The sequence below is a fragment of the Peromyscus maniculatus genome, chromosome 8 (genome assembly GCF_049852395.1).
Source record: "Peromyscus maniculatus bairdii isolate BWxNUB_F1_BW_parent chromosome 8, HU_Pman_BW_mat_3.1, whole genome shotgun sequence".
Classification (NCBI taxonomy): Eukaryota; Metazoa; Chordata; class Mammalia; order Rodentia; family Cricetidae; genus Peromyscus; species Peromyscus maniculatus.
The window spans coordinates 2321591-2342430 of NC_134859.1; the positions used below are offsets into that span (position 1 = coordinate 2321591).

Sequence of the window (20840 nt, forward strand, 5' to 3'; positions counted from 1 at the left end):
ATCTGTGTCATGCACTCTCTCCCATGTTTTTAGGCTTTGTAGCCCTCTGTGTTGGGCTGACCTGTAGAGAAAAAGACGTGAGGTCCTCCCAGAGAAGCAGAAAGTAGAGCTGGGTGAGTGATTGTGTTGTGAGCAAGGATTCAGGTACCTGGGCTTTGATGGAAGAATGCTATTGTTTTTGATTCTGCAGGTTGTTGGAAGCAGAGAATTCAGAATATTGTGCTGTGTGTCTTTATGGAGTGTGTTCAGAAGAGTGGGGTGTAGCAGGGTCCTTTGCTGTTGTTCCCTTTGGGGGCACGGGTCAAGTAGGCACAGAGTCAAACCACACAGATTCAGGGAGAATGTCGAAATAACAAGTTCAGTTTATTCAGGAAGAGTCAAGCCTTATATACCCTCCACTCCACCCTGGGGGAAGGTCTGATGAATATGCATCTGCCGGTGTGACATGGCTGCCTCTCATTGGTCCGGGTCATCTCCAGATCATGTTTCAGCTGCTGTTGCTAAGGCCGTTAGGCAGACCCAGGTTGGCTCTCAGGAAGTATCTTTTTTACTTGTTTGGGCCGGCTGGCCCTCAAGCCTGTTAGGGATGAGTCATCCCACAGTGGGGTACCTGCACATACAAAGTTCCTATCTCCCAGCCTTGTGGGTACAAACCAATGGAAAACAGTGGCCCCATTAATCACTAGGCAATTGAGAATTTCAAAATGAACTCTTCTCTCCAGTTCTGGAAAGTGGCTCTGTCTCTGAAGTAGAGTAAAAGACTGGCTGCACCTTTCAAGTGGAATTATTTCTCTCTCTTTTCAATCATGGACAGTCACGTAAATTAACCAGAAGGAAGACATGAAAGCTGAGTCTCAGTTCTGAGCTGTTAGGCTGAAGAGTACTTGCAGCTTTCTCCTATTGTCTGGAATTGTCTGCCACCATGTGAAGAAGCCCAGGCTGGCATGATTGGTGATGTGAGACATGCGGTCATAGACTCTCATTGCTCCTGCTATAGCAGACAGTCAGCCACAAGAGTTGAAGTCATCTCCAGGAAGCCTCACTCAGCTATTAACTGATCACAGACACAAGCATGAATCTCATGGAGAACAACCAAGTCTCCAGGTGTGTCTGTGCCTGTGCATGTGTGTGCCTCCAGAAGGCTGTCTTTGAGATAGGTTTCTCACTGGCCTGGAGATCACCAATTAAGTTAGGCAGTCTGGTCAGTGAGCCCCAGTGCTCTGCCTGTCCCTGCTTCTCCAGTGCTGGGTTTAAAAGCTTGTGCCACCACACCCAGCATTTCACCTGAGTTCAGGAGACCCAGTCATGTTCATGAGGTTAGCACTTGAGCTCCTGGGCTAGCTCCCTGGTCCAGGGCAGTTAAAACATTGTCAGGTTTTCAGCTTTGCTCTGTAGTCTAGCTTTTGTTCTTGTGTTAGGTTTGTTTTAATTTATATTCTTCCCTTGTGTTTCTTTAGCAGTGCTGTGACCAGGATACTTTCCAGAAGAAACAAGAAGGGAAAGATTTGTTGCAGCCCACAGTTCTTAGCTTATTTTAGGTTTTGTTTGTTTGAGACAAGGCCTCAATGCAGCCTGGTCTCCAGCTCTGTGTAGCTGATGATGACCGTGAACTTCTTATCTTCCTGGCATCACCTCCCCAGCCTTACTGCTGCCTTCATGCTCTGCTAGCTCACTCTTTTGAAGGGGCTTCATTCTGTCTTGGCAGAGAAGGCAGGTACAGCAGCTCAGTCCATGGTTGTGGGGAGGATCAGTGGAGGCTCGTCACAGAACAGTAGATCAGAAAGCAGAGGGTGGCACCAGAGCCAGTGCCCAGCTATGCCCTTCAAAGGCCCAGCCCTAGTGGTCTCACAAGGTAAGTGATAAGATAAAACTGTGAGATGCAATAAATCTTTCCCTGCTGAAGTTTCTTCTGGAAGGTGTCACTGGAAGTCGTTCTGCAGCTAGGCCTCATATCCTGAAGATGACAATAACTCCTCTAAATAATACTTCCAGCTGGGAGGAAGCATCAGAAATAGGAACTAGTACCCTTTTTGGTCATGACTCTTCAACCATGGTGGGGTCCATGGTTCCTGTCCTGCAACTTTCATCACAGTAATGTTTATATGTATGTATGTATAATATATATATATATATATATATATATATATATATATATATATATATTATATCCAGTAAAAATATTTTTTTTTGTGTAGCCTCACTATGTTCTATTCAAATGTTTCTTCTTCCTTCTCCTCCTCTTCCTCCTCCTCCTCTTCCTCCTCTTCTGTCTTCTTTTCTTCACCTGGAATATAATATGTAGATCAGGTTGGTCTCAAATTTACAGAGATTTGTCTGCTTTTGACCCTGGAGTGCTGGGCTGAAAGATGTGCCCCACCATACCAGCCATTCATCGGAAATTAAATGAAGGCATTAATTCAGGGGCAGAATGTTCTGTTTCAAAAGTTCACAATCTTCTTTGTACACTATTTTCTGTGTCCTTTGCAGAAGGTGGAAGCATTTTCCTGGAAAGGTAATTTTGGCTGTAAAGTTAGAGCCATCTGTGTGTCTGCCAGGAGGCTGGCCCTGGCTGGAAGGGATCTGGAGCAGGCTTTATGGAGACTAGGAGTGCATGAGATGTGGGAAATTATTTTGAGGAGCATAACTGCCTCCCCAGGACCACACCAAGGGCTATCCTCATTAATTCTACCTCATGGGTCAAGGAAGTCCTGAACCCACTTCCTTACCCATCCACATAGACTCTTGGCTCTGATTTCCCTTCCCCTCCCCCTACAAACCCCAATGTCTCTGTTTGCAGTGGCAGGAAAGGAGGGGAGAAGGCTGCTGTGACAGCAGGCATTTGACAGCTTCATCTTCCTTCCTGCTCCTCACACTCTCCTGTCTTCTCTTCAATGCCCAGTGTGCAGCTTCCTGGGCAGAGAGGACCACGTTTACCCTCCTACCTGGTCATGTCTCTTCCCTCATCCCTAGTGATGGAGTCATGAATGGCCTATTTCTCTCTCTCTCTCTCTCTCTCTCTCTCTCTCTCTCTCTCTCTCTCTCTGTCTTTCTCTCTGTCTGTCTGTCTCTCTTTCTCTCGTGTATGTGGTGTCCGTATGTGTGTGGGTGCCGGTGCGGGTGCGGGTGCGTGCGTGCGTGCGTGCGTGCGTGGAGTGGAGGTCAGAAGTTGATGTTGACTGTCTTCTTCAGTCAATCTGCATGTCTTTCTTTCCCTTTCCTTTTCTTTCTCCCTTCTTTCCTTCCTTCTTTCCTTCCTTCCTTCCTTCCTTCCTTCCTTCCTTCCTTCCTTTCTTTCTTTCTTTCTCTCTTTCTTTTCTTGAGAGTTCTTTCACTGAACCTGGAACCTACTAGTCAGCTAGACTGGCTGGTTAGTGAGTCCTAGGAATCTGCTGCCTGTGCTCCCTTCCCCATCCTGGGAATATAGACACATACCACTGCACATTAGTTATTAAAAATAGTATTATATGTGGGTATGATATATGAGTGTGCCACAGGACAGATATGGAGGTCAGGGGACAATTTTATGGAATTGGTTCTCTCCTTTCACTTTTACATGGCTCCAGGGATTGAAATGGATCATCAGGATTTTATGGCAAAAGTCTTTGCCCAGTGAGCCTGGGCCTTATTTTTATATGGATGCTAGGGATTTAAACTCAGGTCCTCATGCTCATAAAGTGCAATAGCACTTTGCCAACTGTGTCCCTTTTCCATCCATCTCTGTAAGTAAATTTGTTGCAACTCTGTGGGTTTGGTCCCAGGTTTTGGCACCAAAATGTGAGTTTACAACTCTGGGGAAAGGTGTCCTGACTACCCGAGGAGTCAGGCAACACCTTGAGCTGCTTAGGACAGCTCTAGCAGCTGGAGCTGCAAAGGGGCAGCCCAACACTGGAGGGCGAGGTATTCTGGACATCTGGGAAGGAAAGTTTTTCTGACTGCTCATGAGAGTCAAGCCTGGAACTGCTTCAGCAGGAAAGGGTATCCTGACTGTTCAGGAAAGTCAGGCTATAACTGGTGTGATGGTGGATGGTCTCCCCACAGGATATAGCAATCCTGCTCCTCTTCTGGAGAGCCACTATAGCTGGGCTTTGCTCAGCCCCTACTTAAGGGGACTTCCTAACAGAGCTCTGCTTCTCCAGCTTAAGATGTTGCTTCTTTAGCTTCACTCTGCAAAAGGGGAAACCCCTGCAGAAATGTAGCAATCTCCTCTGACTCCAGAGAAAATATTACTTTTTAAAGCTCTCTCTTGTTCTGTCCATTGAGGGACATCTCAGCAAGGATCTTCTCTATGCCAGTGAATGAAGATCCTCACAGCCAAAACTCTTTTGAGAAAGAGATTTATTTGGGAAGGAGCAGTCCAGGAGAGTAGCTGCCTCTACCAAGGTGGAGAGAACAGCCCTTTTTAAACTGACCAGGCAGGGCAGTTTACCTAGGATGTCTTGGTGGTGGAGTCAATTAGGGGTTGACTTGGGGCCCAGGGTTCTACTGTTCTGCTCTGTGATTGTTTGATTTCACAAGTCCACTTGGCCAGGGGCAGAGATGGCTCTGATTTGAGCCAAACTGTGTTTCTTTAACTGGCCTTACTTAGCTTTTTGATTCTAAGGCCAGGGCACATTTCTTTCATTGATTCTGACTCTAGGGACCAAGAGTGTTTCTTTGGTACTATTTTCAGAATCAGGGCAGGTTTCCTTGGTTCATTTCTTTGGCTCAGGTCCCAAACCCAGGCTGTGTTTCTTTCCCTGGTCTGGGCCCCAAGGTCAGGGTTCTACTGTCCTGCTCTGTGATTGGTTGGTTTCACAAGTCACTTGGCCAGGGCCAGAGATGGCTCTGATTTGAGCCAAACTGTGTTTCTTTCTGCCATGATCTGAGCCATCTTTCCCTAGTTCTGGGCTCCAGGGTCAGGGTGGGTTTCTGTAGCCAGCCCCCTTTCCGTACAGTTTCCATTATTTTTTGAGCATCTTCACACTCATGAAGCAAGTGTTGAACTAGGATTCAGGAGACAGAATAATGTTGAAGAAATCATTTTTCCTTTATGGACTTCTGCTTCCTCAGCATTCAAAGAGAGAGTTTTCCCTAAGGTTGTGCCACCCTGGAGAGCCCCATGAGGAAGGAGTGCCATGCTTGTTATCTTATAGGTGGGAAAATAAGTTGTGGCCAGCCAAAAATGACCTTATTACAGAGCTAGTGCTTTAGATAGGCTCCAGAATCTCCCAGCTGGACTAACCTTCTCTATTGCTCCCTATCACAGAGTTGAGACAGGCAATGAAGTACCACAAACCACAGTGTTATTATGACTACTAAGCTCCATGGGAAGCTTGGGGCAGACTGTATCAATTGTCAGAGGGAACCTAAGAACTCTTTTGCTTCTGGGATCCATAAACTTACCCCAAAGGTCCCCAAAAAACAAAAAACAAACAAACAAAAAAAACCTCCAGCTTTGCTGGTCCTGTGGTCCCTTTCACAGCTACTCAAACCTGTTCTATTAGCACAAAAGCAGCTACAGGCAAGGTGTTAACATATAGGTGTCCCAAAAAAGTTCATTGGCTAATGAGGTGATCAATTGGTCATAGTGTGCCAAACGCATGCTATGCCAACAGTTACTTTTCTGTCACTTCTACAGCAACAAAAAACTGACACAGGCCACAAGTGATGTAAAGAGAAGTCCATTTTGGCCATGGTTCCAGAGACTCAAATTCAGTACTATGTTGCCATCTGTTTCGGCTGCCAATGTAGGCTGTACAGTGTAAGCTGTCCAAGGTAGGCTGTCCAATGCCAGCTGTATGATGTAGGCTGTACGATGTGGACTGTAGGATGTAGGCTGTACAACGCAAGCTGTACAACATTGGCTGTACAACATAGGGTAGGCTGTACAAGGTAGGCTGTACAAGGTAGGCTGTCAATGTAGGCTATATAATGGAGGCTGTACAACATAAGCTGTATGATGTAGGCTGTACAATGTAGGCTGTAACAAGCAGTTACTCTTGAGACAGCATAGTGGGGGCGCAGTGAGAGAGAGAAGAGGAGAGGGTGAAGAGGAAGAAGAATTCCTTTCAAGGACTCCCATCTCCAGTGACTTAAGGACCTTCTAAAAGGCCCCTCTCTTTGAGGTCTGCAGACCCCCCAGGACCACCACTCTGGAGTGTAACCCTTATGTGCTGGAGTCCTGGGAAAACTTAGCCAAGCCACAGCACCAGACCTTGATTTAGTTCAGTGTTCTGACCTCACAGATAAAGATGGAAGTGGAAATGCAAAGAGAGGAAGTAATTCCAAGCCACAAAGCTAGTTACTATTACAAAGTTGGAAACATATTGCAGGTATGGAGTGCCAGTTGTAAAAATGGCTCTTTCCTTCCCAGCATCCACCAAGACTCAGCATCTTCTTTCTTTGTCCTTAATTCTAGGTTCACTTTGTGAATTATTTTAGCCTATAGAACCCGGCAGAGGTGACAGTATGACAGTTACGAGTTAAGACCTTAAGCTTCTTTGTATACTTCTCCTTTTCTTCTCTTGGAGTCTTTTCCAAGCATTCTAAGAAAATTCTGGTCTAATCTACAGGATGATTGATGACATATAGATGACCTTGGCTCACAGCCAGTTGGCCACTGAACATTCAAGGTTCCAGTGAGGGGTTGACAGTCAGCTCCAGGCAACCTATCCTGATGATGACTGTTAAATGACAGCCAAGCTGAGACTTGTCCAGGTCAACCCAAACACCTAGCTGACTTATAGGAAATGAGGTATGCTCATCCCTATGAAATTCTGAGATTTGGGGCAGTTTGTTATACAGTACTAACTAGATAGTACACTAGGCCTCCTGATTCTGAATCATGGTTCTTCCTCCTACATTTCAATTCTTTCTTTCCTCTCTACTTGCAGGAGCAAAGTCTTCATTTATAGAAATCTTCCGTGCTCTTGAGGAGAGGCTGGAAGACAAACCACTAAAGGTACTGTGGTAGTGTGAAAGAAAACGGCCCCCAGAGGGAGTGGCACTATTAGGAGGTGTGGCCTTGTTGGAGGAAGTGTGTCACTGTGGGGACAGGCTTTGAGGTCTCATATATGCTCAAGCCACACCAAATGGAACAGTTCATATCTTGTTGCCTGAGGATCAAGATGTAGGGCTCCCAGCTCCTTCTCCAGCACCATGTCTGCCTGCATACCACCATGTCCCACCATGATGATGATGGACTAAACATATGAAAACTGTAAGCCACCACATTAAATGTTTTCCTGTATAAGAGTTTCCATGGTTGTGGTATCTCTTCACAGTGATAGAAATCCTATCTAGGATAGACAGGTGCTTATAGTGACTTCCTAAGAACTTCTGTCTTAATTAAGGTTTCTATTGCTGTGAAGAGACACCATTGTAGCAGGAATCTTAAAAGTTCTTATTAATAAAATCAAACCTGAGGCAAGTTATTGGGGTCCATGCTGGTAGATCAGAGAGACAGAACAAGCCACAGGCATCTCACCTCGCCGGATCCTCAGCTGGTCCTGTTTCCTCAGACTGGAAGCCTCTGAGTCCTCATCCAGAATGAATCTCAGCTGAACTGTGTTGCTCCAAAGCCTGAAAACTTAACCAGCCAAAATCTTCTAGTTTCTGGTCCTCACGCCTTATATATCTTTTTGCTTTCTACCACCACTCCCTGGGATTAAAGGCTGGCTTTCTGGGATTAAAGGCGTGTGTCACCATGCTTGGCTATTTTCAATGTGGCCTTGAACTCACAGAGATCCAGAGGGATTTCTGCCTCTGGAATGCTAGGATTAAAGGTGTGAGTGCCACCATTTTCTAGCCTTTGTATCTAGTGGCTGTCTGTTCTCTGACCCCAGATAAATTTATTAGAGTACACAATATTTTGGGGAATACAATACCACCACACACCATGACCATGGTAACTCTTACAAAGGAAACATTTAATTAGGGTGGCTTACAACTCAGAGGTTCATTATTGTCATGGTGGAGCGCAGGCAGACATGGTGCTGGAGCTACATCTTGATCCCCAGGCAACAGGAAGTGAACCATGTCCCACAGTGGGCATAGCTTGAGCATAGGAGACCTCAAAACCTGTCCCCACAGTGACACACTTCCTCCAACAGAGCCACACCTACTCCAACAAGGCCACACCTTCTAGTAGTGCCACTCTTTTTGGAGGCCATTTTCTTTCAAACCACCACATTCTGCTCCCTGGCCCTCACAGGCTTGTAGCCGTATCATAACACAAAATTGTACTCAGTTCAACCTCAAAAGTCCTTACAGTCTATAACAGTCTCAACTTACTTAGAAGTCTAAAGTTCAAAGTCTTTTCTGAGATTCATGTAATCTCTTAACTGTAATTCCCTGTAAAAGCAAAACCAAAAAGCAGATCACATAATTCCAACATATAATGGCACAGGATATACATTACCATTCCAAAATTTAGGGAAGGGAACATAGTGAGGAAATACTGGACCAAAGCAAGACTGAAAACCAGCTGGGCAAACTCCAAACTCTGCATCTCCATGTCTGATTCAAAACACTCTTCAGATCTCCAACTCCTTTCAGCTTTGCTGACTTCAACACATGTCTCTCATCTTGGGCTGGTTCCATTTCTTATTAGAAGCTCGTCCACAACTCTTGGGATCTCCAAGGCAATCCAAGCTTCACCTTCACAGCTTCACAGAATGGCCTCTTTGGGCCTCCATTCAGAACACAGGACTTACTTAGCTCCATTCCACTTCTTGGTTCCCCTTTTCTCCTCAACTTGTACATTTGGTATTTTTACTTTCTCAGCTTGCTCTTTTTCATTATAGATCTTCATTAGAGTTATCACTAATAACCACACGACAGAGTCTACTGTGCTTGACTGTTTTGAGATTTCCTCTGCCAAAGCAATTAATCAAAAGCTCTTCAATTTAGCCTCAGGCAGACTTTTTTTGGGCAAGGGCAGAAAGCAGCCACATTTTCACCAAAATATCATAAGAACAGTCTCTAGCCTACATACTAATATTCTTCTCTGAAACCTCTTGAGCCAGGCCTTACAGTTCAAATCACCCTCAGCACCGTTGTCTTCCATGCTCCTCCTAGTATGATCCATTAAACAGTGCTTAAAGCATTCCACTGCTTTTCTAACTGAAACTCCAAAATCCAAATTCCTCTAAACAGAAGCATGGTCAGGCTGATCACAGCAATTCCCCAGTCTCTGGTGCCAACTTCCATCTCAGGCCTTCTATTGCTGTGAAGAGACACCATGACCACAGCAACTCTTACAAAGGAAAACATTTAATTAGGGCTGGCTTACAGTTTCAGAGGTTTAGTCCATTGTCTTCTTGGTGGGACATGGCAGTGTGCAAGGCAGACATCGTGCTGGTGCTGGAGTAGGAGCTGAGAGTTCTACATCTTGATCCGCAGGCAGTGGAAGCAACTGGGCAGTGTCTTGAACATATGATACCTCCAAATCCACCCCCATAGTGACATACTTCCTCCAACAAAGCCACACCTCCTAATAGCACCACTCCCTATGGAGAGCATTTTCTTTCAAACCACCACAAGAGAAGATAATTGATGTGATCTCTAGTGCCACTTAGAATCTTGTTTTTCTTTCTTGGTGCCTCAGGTTCCTCCGTTCCAGAACCTGGCCATATGGCTAGGTTTTTCTGGGCCCTTATGATGTCAACAGCTGTTTGACAAAAGCCACCACATAGAGAATGCTGCAGGTATTCCCAGAGAGCTGGGATAAAGTCTTAAATTAGTGCTCTGCTTTTGTCTGGTGCCTGTAGCCTTTGAATGGGAATGTACACCTACTGAGTGACTCCTGAGTCCAGGGATGGCTTGGTAGCAGGTTTTGGATATTCTACCTCTTTTGGATATTCACAAGATGACATCTTCATGTAGCTATACTTCTGATGTTTAACATATATTCAGAAAAGGATCATTCATAGGCAGAACATCAGATATTACTAAGATGACCTGCAAGGACATCACACTCATGAAAGAGAACATTGCTTGGTACCAAGAAGACTTCTCATACTCCTCCCACCAATGGGCCCCTCTTCCTTTCTTCCATCCCACTTTTTCTTACTTTAAATAGCAAAAGAAAAGTGACATTGTCAAAATGTAAACAATATCAAAGTTCAGTGTATGTGGGATCACTCATGTGTGGGCAATTATTTCCAGCAATCTTTTCTCTATTGGACAACAATTTGAGTGCAGTAATTCACACGGTAAGGTGTGGAACAGCTGTTTGCTCCTGTAGTGCCCACGCCACCAACCATTCACCATGTCCATGTGAGGGCTGAGGATTAAAACAGAGACAAGACAGCGGGTCATTCATCTCAACAGAATGCCGAATGCCATTTAGGAGGGAAAAGGCCTTAAATACAGGCTTACAGCACAGTGGGAGAACCCTGGAGGGCAGAAGTTCGGTACAGATGTTTTACATACTTGCATCTTAGCTGTTTACACCAAATACAAGATACACAAACAAGGAACCTCGGGTAAGCATTTAGGAGGAAGGATGCGGCGAGCTCCTCGGCCAGCGAGGACGAACGACCACCACTCGAGGATTCTTCTCAGATCACACTTTATTGGAGCGCCTCTTGATTAAGGGAGAGCTGGTGAGGGGCCCCGAGGACTAAAATGCAGCTGCTTACATAGGGAATCAGGCAAACGTGCCGTGCCGTACTGTGATTGGGTCCTGCCAGAATGCAAGCACGGGGAGCCACGGGATAGGCTGAGGACATGGAGTCAATTACCATACTCGCGCATGTGCAGACCTCAGGACACATAGTCCTAAGAACATAGCCAAATATGGAGTTGTTTACAGCTAGGCTACCAGGAAGTCAGCGCCATCTTAGAATGGCGGCTCCCTACAGAAGGAAACCGGCAGGGAATTAGCATAGGGAGGACATCTGGTCAAGGTCAGCAAGCAAGGCAACAGCTACTCAAGGAAGGGGGGGCAGGGCCCAACAGGTCCCCCCTTTTTACTAAAAACTGAGCTTATGTCTTAGGCTGCATGGGACATCAGCATGTCACCTTACCTGTCATAGGGGGTACCTATCCAGGCCTCACAGGTCCCCTGTCTTAGGTTGGTGCATGCCCCCCAGCTATTACCCGTCATTGAATACTCATTATCATACAGGCTCAACCACGTGTGAGCTGTAGGGTGAACTGCTGCCAAAGATCTCAAAGTGGCACTGGGCTTGCAATCTGTGTGTTTAACACAGAAAAGACCAACAGAAGTCCTAACCCACTTATAGCCAGTAGGCTAATGGCAATTGAGCCATTCCCTTCCTTAACGAGCCTTACTGCAAATTGGAGTCCTCGTAAGATGGTATCCCAAACGCAAGTGGAACTTGAGTTTTATAAATTTTATAACTATCAAAGCCAATTGAAATGTATATTACTGATTAATTAAATTCATCATAATTAACTGTGGTAGCTACTTTTGCTGCCAGGGTCTCCACTGCACTAGCTGTAGTAACCAGCTATGAAATAGCAATACCAGAAACATTAGCTAGCAGTAGTGGCTGCTACCACTGTAGTAGCAAGAACAGCCGCAGTGAAGTCAGATTCTCTTCTGGAGCGTGTGAGCATCATCTGTGTCTAACTGCCATGGTCCACTGGCATAGACACAACTCTAGGAACACGAACCACCAAGGCTTATTTTTCAAAAATATGGAATGCTTCATGAATTTGCATGCCATCCTTGTGCAGGGGCCATGCTAATCTTCTCTGTATCATTCCAATTTTAGTATATGTGCACACTGCTTAATAACTAAAACAACCAATATAATGAAAACTTCCTTGGCCTTTTCCGCCCATCAATTATCTCCTCTCCTAAGTTTGGCCCTATATATATTTCTTATTTTTGTATTTTCATTTTACTTTATGTGTATTGGTGTTTTGCCTGCACGTATATAAGTGCACCACACATGTGACCAGTGCCCATGGAAGCCAGAAGAGGGCACTGGATTTCCTGGAACTGAATTTATAGACTGTTGTGAGCCACAACATAGGTGCTGGGAACCAAACCTGGGTCCAAGGGCTCTTAACTACTGGCTACCTTCCAAGCCTCAGCCTAGCCCTTCCTTAACCTCATACATGTCACATTTCTACTGTACGGTGTATTGAGGACCCACATCATTTTATTTTATGGTTATAATAACACATCTGAAGCTTCAATCGCACATACATGTGGAGTTTTAAACAAGTTGTTGTTTAAAAATTACCTCCACAGAAGAGATATGAACCTGGGCTTTAGAGCCAGGCAATCTGACTATGATGCCAGCTCCTTTGGTTAGAAGCCTGGTAACCTTGGATAAATTATTTCATTCATCTTTCCATATTTTGATGTACTCACCTATGAAATAAAATAGTAAAAATTGCTGTGTCAACAGTGGAGAAGGTCAGGAGATATCTACTAGGTACTCCTGAAATGGCTGGGGCTCTGATGTTACATGTCTGCAGTAACTCAGCATGCTGCATTTCTTTTTTATTTTGAAAGATTTTATTTTTATTTATTGATTCAAGTGCTTGAGGAGGCCAGACGGCATTGACTTCCCTGGAACCAGAGTTACATGAAGTTGAGAGTCACCTGATGTGGATTCTGGAAACTGAACCTGGGTCCTCTACAAAAGCAGTAAGCACTCTTAACCACTGAGCCATCTCTTCAGGCCCCATGGTACCCCCATGCAAATGTAGGGCTGTCTCATAATGGGAAACACATGTGTGCATGTAGACATACTCAAAGCCACATGCATACCATACTCCCCCATGTATGAGGGCTAGTTTGCAACCTCTAAGCCCCCTTTCATTTCATATTTTTATCTGTGCCATTGGTTGTTGTGTGCACTCTGTTCCAGCCTCTAATCAGAGTGCTAGGCTGTTGGACATATTCACTGTCCAGCTCAAGGGTTCCTAACCCACAATGAACATGCCGGTCCCTACAGCTCTCTAGAGAGAATATAAAGGATTCATCAACTTGCATAGGAAATGTGTTTTTCATTGCCCTCTGATTTTCAGAACTCCTTCAATTGCAGATGTGGACAACAAACTACTGTGCGGTTAACACAGCCACATCTGATCCCCACAGCTGTCACCAGCGGAAACTACCAAGCTATTTTCATATCTCATTACAGTTGCTGCAGCACCTCCCCATGTCCTTTATTCTCATCATGTTGTTGACATTGTAGTAGCTATTGAACCTATTGCTACATTTTTTTCTTTAGAGTATTAATAAGGATAATGTATATTGCATATATGCTGCTCTGTTAGAAGCTTATTTAACACTTCTGTAACTGTATTTCAATACAATTCAGTTCCTTCATAGTACAACATAGCCTATGTCATCCACTGAAAAAAATTATGCCCAGAAGAGTTCAAGGTCTTCACAAAAGTGCTGAAGGCATTCACACTGCTAATGGAGAATGTCACTTGGTTGTCACTATGGTTTGCTTGTGAGATGCTCTCAATAGGCTCAGGTGCTAGAGCACAAGGTCTCCAGTGGGTAGCGCTGTCCCTGGAGGTTGTGAGGCCTGGTGGAGGTGTGTCACAGGGGGTAGGGCCTTTGGAGACTAGCCCAGCTCTCCTTGTGGTCACCAACCATGCCAGAGGTTCTCCTCAGAACCTATGGTGCTGCCCTCACTGTGCCTCCCTGTGAAGAGGAGCTTCACTTCCTGAAACCGTGGGTCAAAATAACCGTTCCCTCCCCATGACTTCATCAGATATTCTAGTTGCAGGATGAGAAAACAGGGAGCTGTGAAGCTAGAGGCAGAGCCTCCATCTTCTTCTATGTGACTAGTGCCAGTGGTGCTAATCTTCTACATATCCCGCAGGTCAGAAGTTTTCCAGGTTCGTTAGATGCCATGCTTCCAGGAGGCCACATTTTGCAGATGTAGTGGAAACTTCTGGTTTCCTTTTGGCTGCTTGATGCCTGAGGTCCTTATGTTTGAGTGAATCATCTAAAAGATGAGGGATGGCCTGCTTTCTCCTTACATGTAGCCTGAAAGTATTGGCTCAGTGATCCTCAGCGCTAGGGCACTGACCCACAACTGGTCAAACGGCTCTTTCGATCAAATGCTCCCATCCTAGACTTCAAATTAGAAACTCCCCAAAGGAGGACCACGTAGGATGGGTTCTGGCCAGCAGAGGCAGTCACTTCACTGTCCTATAGTACAGTAGATTGAAATCCAGTGGCCATGCAGCTGTCCAGTGTTGGAGGTGCTGGGGTTGCAGACTGGATATCCTCTCAAGATGGACCCTCCACATTCTACCTGCCTTTGAATTTACAACATTGCAGTCATGTTGGAGCTTTTGTAAGTTTTCCAACATCCTTTAAACAACTCTCCCCACATTGCTTCAAATAACCAGAGGTTTTCATGGTACGTATAAAATCTTTGTCTTGAGGAATTTTGGAAGGTACCAACTCTTTAGTTTGGGAAATACATCCTTGAGATTAAGTTTTCTAAGCCCATAAACACAAGTTTCTCCTTTTCTAAAGGTGCCATTCAGTGTGTGTGTGTGTGTGTGTGTGTGTGTGTGTGTGTGTGTGTGTGTGTATGTGATGTGTTGTTCAATGATAGCATGAGTTTTGAGAGAAGCATCACTAGGTGTTTTGTCATTGCACAAACATCATAGAGTATATTGAGATACACCTTGATAATACATGTCTGCTATTCTCTTACATGTCTTCTATTTCACTGGTCACTCATTGCTCATGGGATGGTTATTTTGATGTGCACAACTACCAGGTTAGTTTGAACCATCAACTTGACACAGCCTAGAGTAATCTGAGAGGAAAGCCTCAATTGAGGGATTGCTTAGGTCAATTGACTTGTGAGCGTGTCTGTGGGTAATTGTCTTGATTATTAATTGATGTAGGAGGGCCTGGCCCATTGTGTGTGGCAACATCCCTAGGCAGATGGTCGTGCACTATGTAGGAAAGATGACTGAGGGTAAGTGGGCTTTTGAGCCAGCAGGCAGCATCCTCTGTGTTTCCTGTTGTTTCTCCTTTGCTGTGTGGTCATAGCATTTTATCCCAGCAACAGAGCTGAAACTAAGACAATGATTGTGTGTCCATAGCATGTGACTAGTGGAGGATAGCAATGTACCAGTAATGTAGTCCATCTCTAAGGCCATACCAAATGACCCTGCTTCCTTGTGTGGGCACTTCTTCCCCACCCATTGTACCACGGCTGGTGTGTGTGACAAGTAGCAAAGGGCAGAAGAGATGGTGGGTTTTATTAGTTATAAAAAGATTCAGTTCCCACACCAAATGATCTTTTATCTCCTGTCTCTTGGGTGACTAAGAGGGGAAGCTGGCTGCTACACCCTGGGAAGCTCTATGGAACAGCCTATGCAGAAGGTGAATGTGAAGGCTTCAAACCATATGAATGAGCTTATAAGGAGATTTTCCAACCCAATGAAGTCTTGAGATGCTGCCTGTCAGCTTGCCTGAACCTCTATGAAAGACCTCCTAGTTGAACTGTTCCTACACCCTTGACCCTTAGAATATGGGCATGATAATAAACGTTTATGGTTTTAAGTTGCTAATGATGCAGTATAATTGGCTGCACAAGAGATGACCAATAAATAGACAAGGCTAACTAAAATGTTCATTTGAGTTGGTGTTTGTAGCCTGGTAGATGGGAAGCAGATTGCAAGGACAGTTGGCCACAACAAGGGGAGTATTTCCATACTATGCATACTAAACATGTAACGCTCAAGAGGATAGTAGCTGTTATATATAAAGAGTTCCTCTAAATCAATATGATAATGAACAGTTGTCCAGCAGAAAAATGGGTCTGTGACCCTGGGAAAATCACTTAATTGGTTTCTTCATTTTTAAACTTGGAGAAACAACAGCTTTCTTTTGCAGGGATTAGAATGGTGCTTCACAACAGTGTAAACTGAGTTACTTTTTTTCCTAATGTAATAAATAGTATTTTCCAGAGAGAGTTGTAAAGCAGTCATTTTACAAGACACTTTACTCAGTCAGAGAGATGCTAGTTCGTTGCTCCTATTTGGGTTGCCACAGGAAGGTACTGCAGACTCTGGGGAAGGTCCTTCCTACCCCACAGACCTGCTCAAACGGCCATGATTAATCATCATGAAAAATGTCTGGTGCATCATTTGTACTCAGTTAATGTTTGCTGACTGAATAAGGCTTGGAGTGAGAGAGCAAATGTGGTGTACATGTGCGGCAGGAAAACTTGAGGAAGAAGGCACAACAGGTGTAATGGTACCATGGAGGTATATGCTAACCTAGCCTGGAGATGGTCAGGGGTGCTGTGTGATGCCTGGCTGGGTTGGGGTCAGGGGTACTATGGGTTGAAACAAAATGTGCAGAGGAGGTGGTGTCAAGAGTTAGCTCTCACAGGTCCTAGAGAAATTCATCTTTTCGCTTTGCTCAACAGGTAGTATCCATGGAAAGCTTTGAGCAGAAGAGGAAGGTTACTTGCATCTCTCTGGCTGCTCAGCTACAGAAGCTCAGGTGAGGGGTAGTGTGGATGTGATGTCAGCAGCCCAGATGGTGATAAGTGTTCCAGTCAAGGATGCTGTGTGGCGTGATTCTGGCTGCCTTGGGGTCTTCAGGGGCTGGCTTCACCCCTGCAGTCATACCAAGTCCCTTTCTCACTCAGAAGGGCCTTGCTTTTGATTTAAATGCTCTGTTGTCACCATCTTTAAATTTTTAATTCTGAACCAGGGCTAACTTTCACACTGCACTCCAGAAGTTACATACCCAGTCCTGGGAAAAAGGAAGTTTGTGGATGGATGGATGTGAGGTGTGAAAGGAAGGGAGGCATTGCAGCCAAGGCTCTTGGCATCAGTGACTGAAGCCTGAGATGCCATTGAGGGGAGTTTGGTAGGGAAAGCAGAATGGAGCTCAGGATGAGGGGAAGAAGGGGGGGGGGGAGTTTTTTCTGGAACATGAGGTCACTTGAGAACAACTCAATCCTAGGGTCCTCTTTGGTAGTTCTGTCCCACTGGATTTTAATCAGAAGATGTCCCTGTCCACAGTGGCATGACAACAGAGATAACAACAGCTGTGTCCTCCTTGGGGACAATGCCTGACCTCAGGGGGACTGTGCATGCAGCTGACTTATTTTTAGATTTGTCTCATTCTTTCTCCATGGCTGTGGGGAAGTCTGGATGAAAAATTCTGAGGCTGAATGCATATGGCTGAATGAAAACCTTTAATTAAGAGTTAAAGACTTTAATCTGTCTGTAACTTGGTTTTATTCCTAAACCCTACAATTTTAAAAGGGGTTTTAAAAAAATGAGGACACAAAATGACAACTGATACAAAGCCATGGCTATGTGGAGCCAAAATAACTATGGTCTCTGGCAGTGACAAGCTCTACCCTTCAAACCACTGCAACCATAAGTATCTTTTCCTCATCTGAACCGTGAAGTTTTTCTCCCCTTCTGCCAGTTTTGCTGACTCAGTATAGAGAAATACATTCTGTCCCTCCCCTTGGCAGACACCCCCACACACTGCTGTCACATCCACCTGTGTCTTTCTCTCCCCCTTCTTCCTGGGTACCCCAGATAGGCCATCCAAGGAAAGCAATGCTTCATTCCTTCTTTTGACGCCACCAAAGGAAGGGAGGCAAAGTACGTACTCATCTGCCTTAGCCTTTTTCCTGTTACTGTGATAATAAAATGGCCTGCAAAAGCAACTTATGGGACAAAGGGTCTATGTCTGCTCACAGTGGCCCAGCAGTCAAGGCGGCAAAAGCTTGAAGGTGCCCATCACCTCCAACCACAGCCATGAAGCACAGTAAGCTCTTGCTCTCAGAGCGGTCCCCTTCTATAGTCCAGGATTCCCACCCTTGGAAGGCTGCTGCTCACATATTACCATGGGTCTCTTAGTTATGGTAATCAAGATGATCCCCACAGTCATGCCAAGAGGCCCATCTCACAGGTGATTCTTTATCGCATTAATCATCCCAAGATCTTTTCCCCCCAAGATCCAATTTCCTACAGTTTGTCAGAAGCAAGCAGCAGCTTGGGCAGGAAGGAGTGTGGTACTTGGGATGCCAAATGCTGACATGACATACAAGCGAGAGAAAGCCCTCTGAGTTTCTCATATATAAATAATTCAAGTTTGGAAGCACTCACCTTTGGACCCTCAGGAACTGTTGGAGCTTGTGCAGTGAGGGAAAAGGAAATTGCTGAGACAAGCAGGAGAAAAGCCTACTCACTGGGCTGCACTTGATTCAGCCGGGAGAGCAGCTGCTCCATGCAGGGAGAGGAGCGAGGGACCTGCTGGTGCAAGGGAAGAGCTGGGGAGGACAGGGGCCTCTGGACACAGGGCTGAGAGTTCTTGGTACAGAAAGCATTGTAGAGGCAGTTGAGCCTTTCTGTAAGTGAAAGAAAGGAGAAAAATAAAGCCACAAGCAATGGCAACACAGTTAACACGAATACCAATGAAGTGAATTTTAATACCTGAGTATTCATGTAGTTAATGTACAGATATTAACATGCTATTAATATATTAACATTAACACAGTTCTTAGTAAATCCTGAGTAACTGTACTAGTGGTTTCCTCATCACTATGACAGAATTTGTGACAAAAGCAGCATAGTTAGATTCACTGTGGCTCCCAGTTTCAGGGCACACAGTCCACCATGTGAGGGAGGCATGGTATTGAGTGGACCAGTGGTGATGGGAGACCACGTGAGGGAGGCAGGGTCAATGGTGGTGGGAGTGTGAGGTTGGGGCTCCTGATGGCCTCACACTGGAGGAAAAGGGAGGAGGCAGGCCATAAAACCTCAAGCCCAGCCCCTTAGTGACCCACTTCTCCCAGCAAAAAACATCACCTCCCAAAGGTTCCACAACCTCCCCCAACAGCACTACCAGCAGGGACAAAGTATTTAAACACATGCCTACTGGAGGCATTTCATAGTCAAACCATGACAAGTCAATGGTTGACAAACATTTTCTATAAGCAGTTATACAGTCGATAATTTCAGCTTCTGTGTCCATGTGGTCACAGAACCATAGATATTTAGCTCAGCTACTGCAGGGCAAAAGCAGCCATCGGCAATATATTAGCTAGAGGGTGTGGGTGAGTCCAACACAACTTTACTGATGGACACTGAAATGTAAATTGTATGCTTTGTGTGCCTTGGGATATTTTTTCTTTTGATTTAAAAATATGTACTTATTATTAGTGTACCTGTGTGTATATGCGGTGTGTGTGTGTGTGTGTGTGTGTGTGTGTGTGTGTGTGTGTGTGTGTGCAGTGTGAATGTGGATGTCAAGGACAACTTTCTGGAGTCAGTCCTCTCCTTCCACATTTTTGTGGGTTCTGGGGATTGAATTCAGGTTGTCAAGTTTGCAAGGCAAGTCCTTTTTTGGTTGAGTCATGTTGGAAGCTCTTCTTTTAAATCTTTCCAATGTTTTTAAAAAACATAGAAACCATTCTTAATCTGTTATCTGTGTAAAAACAAGTGAGTCTATATTCAGGTAAGAATGATGGATCTTGTTGTAGGTGACTTGTATAGGTTCAAGGTTTTAAACCTCACAATAATAGCTCCATTTGACAGATGAATGAATCCAGGTACAGATAAAAGAAATCAACTGCCCACTGAAGCAATAACATCAAGTATTCCAGAAAGTAGACTTATTTAAAACAGGGTCATTGCAGATATAATTGGCAAAGATATTTTGCCATTGCAGTAGGCCCTGCTTCAGTAAAATAGCTGTCCTTACTAAAAAGGAAAATTAGGTCCAGAGGTGCATACAGGGTGTGCTTGGGAAGCAGAGAGCCTGGGCTGGTGCTTTCACCTGCAGAGGAACTCAAAGATGGCCTCCAGCCTTTCAGAACCAGGTCAGAGGCATGTGATAGACTAATGTCTTCGTCTGTTGGAAAGAACCAACCCTGCTCTCAACCCTTGACTTTGGAACTGGACTTCAGGGCTGTGAGATGAGAAGTTTCTGGTGTGAGTCACCCAACTGGTGGCACTTTGTCATAGCAGCCCCTGACAAACTAACAGAGTTGAAAAGCCAGTGGCACAGCTGGGCTCAGGGGGCTGCTGTGCATCAGATTTAAGTAGCGGGCTGTTTATTTATTTTGGAGTTTTGAGTAAAAGGTTTTTGGCAGTTTAAAGGCACTAGAGTAATAGAGACACTGATTATGTGGAAGAATCTGTATACACTTTATCTCTTTTTCTTTTTCTTGACTTATTGCTTTGGCCAGGACCTGTAGTCACATGTTGGCTAGGATTGATGAGAGTAGGTCCATTGCTTGCTTGGTTTCTCATTTTAGATGGGAAGTATTCAGACCTTTTGCATTAAGCATGATGTTACCTGTAGGTTTTTGTTCCCAGATGCCCTTTATCAGTTCAAACATTTCCTTTAATTACTAGCTTGTTATGGTGGATTCCAAGTTATTTGTCTTCCTTTTCTTTTCCTGAATCTATTGATAGGATCCTATAGATTTTCCTACTTATTCTCGTGATATGGTGAAACTCATGGATTGATTGGATTTTTGTTTGTCTTGAAACACTTATGTATCCCAAACTAGGATCCTCCTGACTCCACCTCCTAGATGTGGGATTACAGACTTGTGCCACTCTGCCTGGCACATTGGTTGATTTTTTTTTTTTTGAAGCATATTTGCATTTCTCTGGATAAGCCTTATTTGGTCATTATATTTTATCCTTCTAAACTACTGGATCCCATTTGCAAATATTTTTGGTATATTTATGTCCATGTTCATTACAAATATTGTTCTGTAATTGTGCTATCTAATGTGTTACACCCTGATTATATGTGTTATATAAATTGAGGTATAAGTGGCTTAGATTATGATATATAATTCAAAATTTATTTCCTAAGTTACAGCCACATGCCATGGCCT

The 20840-nt window shown here is 44.6% G+C and overlaps 1 long non-coding RNA gene and 1 pseudogene across 6 annotated transcripts in view; one reads left to right on the forward strand and one right to left on the reverse strand.

Moving 5' to 3' along the window:
- LOC143274520 (uncharacterized) overlaps positions 1-20840 on the forward strand; it is a 331539-nt gene that overhangs the window by 37503 nt on the left and 273196 nt on the right. For 4 of the 6 annotated variants that reach the window (XR_013053152.1, XR_013053147.1, XR_013053150.1 and 1 more), the window contains exons 2-3: positions 12502-12610; positions 16386-16462. This is a non-coding gene — a long non-coding RNA (uncharacterized LOC143274520). Of the gene's footprint in view, positions 1-4566; positions 6734-12501; positions 12611-16385; positions 16463-20840 lie in introns of those variants that run through there. The other 2 variants (XR_013053149.1, XR_013053148.1) reach the window with 2 other exon arrangements.
- Positions 11641-11736, reverse strand: LOC121831838 (U6 spliceosomal RNA; annotated as a pseudogene).